At 48.3% G+C, this 7,830-nt stretch overlaps 1 protein-coding gene across 1 annotated transcript in view; it reads right to left on the reverse strand.

Annotated features, from left to right (window-relative positions):
* Positions 1–4,167, reverse strand: part of Cxcr2 (C-X-C motif chemokine receptor 2) — a 7,734-nt gene extending 3,567 nt beyond the window's left edge. Inside the window, exons 1-2 of the mRNA XM_052193320.1 lie at positions 4,049–4,167; positions 3,800–3,886 (exon numbers count right to left, since the gene is read on the reverse strand). The gene's annotated coding sequence lies outside the window, so the exon portion shown is untranslated. The remainder of the gene's footprint in view (positions 1–3,799; positions 3,887–4,048) is intronic.
* Between the last annotated feature and the right edge of the window lie 3,663 nt (positions 4,168–7,830).

The following is a 7,830-nucleotide window of genomic DNA, read 5'->3' on the forward strand; positions in this document are numbered from 1 at the left end:
CCACCACCACCATCATCAACAAAACAACAATCACAACATGAGGCTGGGAAAGTGTCCTGTTGGGGAAAAGCTTGCTCCCCAAAGCTTGCTCCTCAAACTTGCCCACTTGACTTTGCTGGGTAGCTAGATTTTGGAATCCAGGTAAAATGCAGGGCTGTGAGGGCTGCCTAGGCAGCAAGGGCAGGCTCAATGCTCCATAGGGAGACCATGCTGACCAGGATGGAAGGCGGACTCTCAGAGGACAGGGCCAGCAGGGACTAGCAATGCATAGCCACAGGCGAGGGGACAAGGGTTGATGTTTGCGTTTTAACATACTAATCTCTGAAAGGGATGCATCTGTGGCTAAAGGCACACAGGAAGGATGGAAAATGACAGTTGAGGTCTGCTTTGTGCAAGATTTCCCTTGGTCATCGCAAGTGCTATAATTAGCTGTGTTTGCTGGTGGGACGATGAGACCCAGAGAGGCCCAGTAAGCAGTCTGTGACCATAGGGTTGTCGTGGTGCGGCTGGATTTCATGTCGTTAGTTTATCCACGCCATGCCACTGTCTTTAGTCTATCCTTGGAAGATCGTATCTGTTATATTAGGCATGTTCGCTCCTAAACATTTTTGCTTTATCCTTCTTCCCAGAGCTTGACCCCACACACACTAAATGCACAGTCTGTCACAGAGACACAAACCCATAGATCTAAGATCTTGAATTATCTTTCAGTCAATGTGCACACAGCCCCCTCTCATTACACGGAAGCTTGGACACTACCATCTTTTACTATCTCCTAGGCTGCAAATTAATGAAATAACTATTGCTGGAATGGCAAAGGAAACATTTTCCACTGAGGGCCCCTGTCAAGTCCTCTGTGATGCAGTAGGAGCTCCTGGATTGAATGGAAGTGGCAGCTCCTTGGAATTTGCATTAGCCCAGAAGCTGCACGGCAGGGAAACATTTCAACAACAGATAACCAAGTCATTGTACTATGACCCCAATTCTCATCCTCTTTAGAAATACAGCCCATAAGTGCTGCACAGGTGCGAGAGTCCTCAGTGCCTGGTACATCTATTCCCCAGACCCAATTTCAGCCCGGGTAAGGAAGCAGCCTGTAGGCAAGGCTTGGGAAGATTGCAGGCCAAGGGTAGTGGTTGGTTTGCAAGTCTAAGCAGTTTTTGCAGGGGGCCAGAAAGGGGATCAGAAGTTCTTCCTCTGTGCTAAGGAGGCATAATGTTTAGGGCATCAAGCCAGGGAGGAGGGACACACTCGTGGCCAGGCTGGGTGTTGAGTGACAGAGAGAAAGAAATTCTGGGTGGTGGTAGGGAGTGTCCCAGGCTCGCCAGGATGCAGCTGGTTTTTCACCTGTGGGACACCTAAGGTAGGCAGCTGTGACCCATGAAGAACAGTGAAATTCTCTAGAGGAAGTGAGGGATGGATCAGAATTGCTCAACCCGGGGAGGGGCTCCTGAGGGCGTGAGATGAGTTTGATGTCTTAAGTATGAATTCTCAGCCCTGCGCCCACAGATGGAGTCCTCTTATGGATTTAAAGAATTCATATTGGGAAGTGACCCGATGAGTCTTTCTAGCCTGTCTTCCCAGGTCTCAGCGGGGAGGAAGCAGCCCAGACAGAGGAAGGGGTTTGCTCAGGGCCACAACTGGCTCTTCTTTTTTACAATCTCCAAGCCTCTGGCTCCCGCAGCTGGGGTCCAATTCTCCCCTCTCCAGCCAGCCCAGGTGGTTCTATCTTGCCATTGAGCTGAACCATTGCCCTTCCTGGTTCAAGTGTGGCAGCTCACACAGGCAGCAGAGCTGAGCTCTGAGATCCTGGCGCTTGCAGCCGCTCTCCTGCCTGGACTGGAAGCTGCTCGGTTCCCCTCTGCCCTAAACGCTTCAGAAGCACCCAGACTCTTTCTCCTTGCCTTGCTATGTGTACCTCTGATCAGCTTCACCCCGACATGGGGCTCCAACCCTTCCCCCCTCATCTTTGGCTTTTCTCCCAGCCTCCCGTGCCAACCATGTGTCCAGTTTGGGGTGCTGCTGTGCTTTCTCGGCTCATAAGACTTGGCAGTAAGTTGAGGATTTCAGTTCCAGGGCATTGCTGACCCACCCTGGGAGCCCAACCCCCTCTCCTGCGGGGAAAAATGGCCTTTTGGTAAAAGTGAAAATCCGGACCCAGTATTGACACATTTTTGGAAACTTGACACCAGGAATGAATCTTGTCACCTTTGCTAGTGATTTACAAACGACAGGATTACTAAAGGTAGAGTCATGAAGACCCATTATCTGTTCCCTTCCCGACATGCCCAGGGGACAATGTTGAAATTCCATCACCTCTATTTAGCCTGTATCCCAGAGTCTAGAGCACACACTGTGGGTCACAGTCACTGAAGTGGTGTACCCTAGGGGAAGGATCTTTGAGTCCAACTTCAGCAGTTATTCCTTAGTGTTTATCTGGTCTGGGCCAGTGGATGCTAAAACCTGGTAGGGAAAGGATCATTACCCACGGTTTGAGTGGTAGATACGTGTGACACACACACACACAAGCCACAGCAGTAGCTTATACCATGATTCTTAGAACTGAGACGGTATGTCTACAGACGACCGGCCTCTCCCATCACATCCTGTCAGAGGATGAGTCAGGGAGAGAAGCAAACCTCCTACCTCGTCTTCAGGGCCAACTCCTGTGGGCACCTTCACATGCTCTGACCTGGATAATGGCTGTCATATTAGTTGTCATCTGGATGGCTGACTGGCTTGCCACCTCACAGGCAAAGGGGGTTTTACTGTCTATTTTGTCTTTCAACCCTCACACCGATGAAGTCAGCATGTTCTGGCTGAGGAAAGCGAGTCAGTCCCTGGAGGTTAGGCAGCTTACCTTAAATGACACAGCTGAACTGGACGATCAACAGTTTTAAATGAATATTAAAGTCTGCTCTTACATTTCCATTCGTCAAATGCCATAAGAATCAGGGCCCCAGCCTCAGCCAGCCTCAGGTTTCCTAGATCCATAGGTCACTGCTTTGTCCCAGACAAATCAAATACCACTGGTGTGGGAAATGAACCCGGATTGGGCATTTCTCTGCCGTTCACTTCTGTTTTTTTCTTTCTTGTATCTGTTGTTGTTGTTTTCTAATCTTGTTCTGTCTTACTGTGTAGCCTATGCCACCTAGTTTTGTTTTTTTAAAAAAGAGTTCTAATCTCGGTCCTGCCCTCGGGGGTCAGGGTAAAAGCAACGTCACTCTCTGGGCTTTGCTGTTCTCCTAGAGCACACTAGTTTGTTTCAGGTCTTTCCTACCCGGGATTGTAGCTATAGGCTACATTTATTTAGCTCTCTAAATGAAAAGCAGCCGAGATAGACTAGAGTTTACTTCATTGGAAGCTGGGGAGATGGTTCTGTTGGCAAAAGGCGTTTGCTGTTCATTGGGTGGCCTGGGTTGGATTCCCCAGAAGAACTGACTCCACAAAGCTATCCTCTGACCTCCAGGAGTATCCCATGGCGCACGAGTGTGCGCGCGCACACACACACACACACACTTAATAAATAAATACATTTACTTAAGTGTCTGCTGCTGCTGCTGCGTTTCAAGGGCTCAGCAGCCACATGTGACCAGTGACCTCCATCAGCCTGTTCGGATATGGGGGACGCTTATTGTAAAAAGTGCTTTGGCATAGCTAGCGCCAGCTACCCGAAGACGCAGACCTCAGCTCTGAGTTTCTACAATGTTTCTTCCCAGGGCTCCAGGAAAGGCAGAGTTCCCTGGTTCCCTTCTACCAGAAATATATTCCCCAGTGAGTGATCAGTCAGCTCTCCTACCTGCAGGAGCTCTACGATGCTGCTGTGAGTGGAGCGGCTCCCAGCTCTCTGTGACTCAAGGCTTGGGAGCGGCCAGGGCTGGTTGAACTGGAAGAGAAAGAGACAGCTGTGATGTGGAAACTTCTGACCTGGGCTACCGATGGGGAAGTCCTAGAGGCCGTTGGGACCAAACGTCCCACCCCCAAGGGAGGTGTCCTACAGAGGAGCGGCTAGTCTGTTCTGGGACTCTGGCTCCAGGCTCAGGTTCACCTGGTGATTCTGAGGTGAGCTCTTGGGATTTTTCATGCCTTCTGATGGCTTCTAGAGGAGCCTGCCAATCTGAAGGTAGAGGGCCACTTCCTTCCCAGCCAGTGCCTCCCGTTTGACAATGAAGACATGGGTACCATAGACCCTGCTGATGGACTTGGCTGAACTTGCATTTGCACTTCCTTCCTTCCTTCCTCTCAGGGTCAGCAAGAGAGCCGGAGTGCTTCCGTTTCTTGTGAGCCCCCGCCCTTGGCTGGGGCCCTCTGCCTTCTCCACAACTTCGCTGCTACAACTGGCTTTTCACAGTCAGCCTGATCTCAGCCCTTCTCCCTCTGTCTCAGAACCCTTTGCCTCTGTTCTGCAGTTGCTATGTTCTTCCTTGGCCGCCTCTCATCTGCTGCTCCACAACACGCTACGAAGGGTTTCCTTTCCTACTATGCGAAGGTGACCAGAGATGCCTGGGCTGGGGAGTGGGGGTATCCTTGGCAACCTTTTTACTTCAGTTGACTTATTTTCATATTAGCAAAATAATATCTAAATCCAAGCAGATTGGAGACTAGACAAGGAAGACAAAAACACATAGAAACACATACGTAGAACCTATGCATGTTCTTTTCACTTAAATCTTCCCCGTGATAACCACCGTCCACATTGTTGAGATCGGGCTACGCCCTACTCTAAGGTACTATAAGGTACTCCATGTTATACAAAACCCAGTGTGGGGGTTCAGGCTGTGCTTTATCTTGAGTCATCTTTTGCCCTAAGAGGCACTTCTAGACCCTATTTTGATTATGCCCCCCACGAGGACTCTCAAGTACCACCATCTGCCTGGCACCACCCATATAGCATAGATTGATGAATGACATTCCTGAGGATAAAAACAGGTTTATCCTTTATTTCTTGGGGATGAATTGAGACTGTAGAGACACTTGGGCATATTAAAATCAAATCAGGGGCTGAAGAGATGACTCAGCGGTTAAGAGCACTGAGTTCAAATCCCAGCACTCACATGGTGACTCGCAACCGTCCGTAATGAGATCTGATGAACCCTTCTGTGATGTCTGAAGACAGCTACAGTGTACTTAGATATAATAAATAAATAAATCTTTAAAAAAATATTAAAATCAAATCAAGGAAGCTAGACCCAAGAACGTTTCTGACATGCCAGACCCAAGAACGTATCTGACATGCCAGACAGAGGGAAGTGGGGGGGCTCCCTCACCTGGACCTCGTAGAGTGGTAGACTCTGATCTTGCAGTGACTCCATCAGCCAGTTGTCTGACACGCGTATATATCAAGTGCTGATAAACAGAGACTTCTGGACTCCCCCTGGGTCTTCACCTCAGTGGCTAGGTTCCGGGCTATCAATCAGCCTGCTCGACTGCAGTTTGCCCATCTACCTGTTTGCCTGCAGGCAGGCAGGGCTGAGTCTCTTTCCCCGAAACTGTATGCTCTACTAGTAGTTTCCTCTGTGAATTACTCATTCTTATCTATTTTCCCTTTGCATTGAATTATGGTTCTTTCGTCATTGCTTTGTGGAAACTACATAACTCGGGAGTATATTTTGAGCATCTGGCAGTCCTGTTAACATATTTCCTCTCAGCTTGCTGTGCTTTTGGTTTATTTACTTAAATCATTTTACAGGACTTGTTTTGTGTGAGAGGCACATGCATGTCCCACAGCACATGTATGGGAGTCAGAGGGCACATCTCGGGAGGGAGTTGATTTTCTTCTTGATTAGGTGTGATCCGGGGATTGAACCTAGGATGTCAGGCTTGGCTGTGAGTGCTTCCGCTGGCCGAGTGTCTCAGCAGTCCTGTTTATTTTGATGCTGGGGACAGACGTCAGAGCCTCTCGTATCTCAGGTTCTCTGCCGCTGAGCTGCACCACTGAGTCTACTGGATGCTTTTGAACTTTATGGTGAACGTGACTGTTCAAGTCTTCTTTCATGTTTACATCACGAGTTCTGCTGGCTTGTTCTCTTCCCATTTACTCCCACTTTCTCATTTGCCTTGAGGTTTTTCCTTGGTCTTCTCAGTCTAATAGCTTTCCATGGTGAGTCTGATGGCCTCCGTGGCTTTAGCTAGGATCATTGGTCAGCATCTGTTTTTTTTTTTTTTTTAATATTTATCTATTTATTTTATGCATGTGAGTACATGTGTTGTTATCTTCAAACACACCAGAAGAGGGCATCGGATCCCCATTACAGATGGTTGTGAGCCATCTTGTGGTTGCTGGGAATTGAACTCAGGACCTCTGGAAGAGCAGTCAGTGCTCTTAACCGCTGAGCCATCTCTCCAGCCCTCTGGTCCATGTCTTTAGCACCTGTTGTCCCCAGCTTCCTTCCTAAGCCCCAACATCATATGTACTGATCACCTGCAGTCTCCCTTAAGCTCCCCAGATGCTGCAAACTCAATCTGTATAACAGTCTAGATCAGGGGTTCTCAGCCTCCCTAATGCTGCAACCCTTTACTATAGTTCCTCATGCTGCGATGACCCCAACCACAAAATTATTTTTGTTGCTGCCTCACAACTATAATTTTGTGTCTGATATGCAGGGTATCTGATATGCCCATAGTTGTTACGGGGACAGTTGTTAAAGTCTCTGTGAAGCATTTAGAATGATCCTCCTCCTCCTCCTCTCCATCCTCCACCTCTTTTTCCTCCATTTTCTTGCACCCTCCATGATTGCTGCGTCAAGTCTTTCCCTTCAACCTGTCATAGATTTGGCAGGGAGGAAGATCTTCCTAAATTGTAAATATGCTTTCTCCATATTCCTCTTTAAAACCTTTAAGGACCCTCAACAGCCTTGGGTGAAGTCAGTGCTGATGTGGTCACAGATATATATCCTTATGGCGAATCCTCTTTACTTCTTCCCATACTTTGAACTCTAAGAATGCTGTGTAGATCCCTAGGGGTTATTCTATTTTGGCTGGGGGAGGGTACAGGAAGGGGGGGTGGAGATTTCCATGTACTCCCTTTCCTTGGGATACTCTTCCAGTCCTCTGATTGGATTCTCCTTTTTTGCTTCCATGTTCAGTCCAGGTTTTGTAATCAATCAATCATCTGGCTGTTTGTTCCTTTGCATCTTGAAAGCAGGGATGCCAGCTGTGAGTCCGTCTCTGTCTTCCCAAATGAACCACAGTGTGATGAGTGTCATGAGCAATTCATGCGGGGTTTTTTTTTTTTTTTTTTGTGAACACTGCTAAATTGGCAACATTTGTGTGTGTGTGGGGGGGAGGGCTGATGGACTTGAGAAAGTCCCACAGCTTGAAGAACTATGTTCCAAACTTCTCAGAGCCTCTCCAGCCTGGTAGCACAAATGAAGTCGTGACAGTGCTAAATTGACCTCATTAGCTCAGACCCCATGTGCTTAAGCAGGGCTCCAGACTCTTTGGAATGCTGCTTGGGGACACTCACTGGAGGCATCTCCCATGTGCCCCTGTAGAGGCTGCTGTGACTGGATGTGGTCCTTAAAGCCACTGTTAGAAGCTTGCTACCCTTGCAGGGACAGGCTATGGGGTAGCCTATGGTGACCACTGTAGAACTCCTCTTTAAAGGGTCCCCAAAGTCTAGGGAAACTTTCTAGTTTCTTTTCATCTAATTTGCTGAGCAGATTGGTAGAGGTTACTCAGAAACAGAGCTGGCCTGAAGGCTGGAACTCAGCATGGTTCTTCGTTTGCCCAAACAAGGAACTCAAGCAAGCTTCCCATTCCTTGCCTCCAAATCCTTCCTGTGAGAGTTCTTTTCCAGATCATCCTTCTTTCTCTTAGAAAAATGGCTTC

The sequence above is a fragment of the Apodemus sylvaticus genome, chromosome 9, assembly GCF_947179515.1.
Source record: "Apodemus sylvaticus chromosome 9, mApoSyl1.1, whole genome shotgun sequence".
Lineage (NCBI taxonomy): Eukaryota > Metazoa > Chordata > Mammalia > Rodentia > Muridae > Apodemus > Apodemus sylvaticus.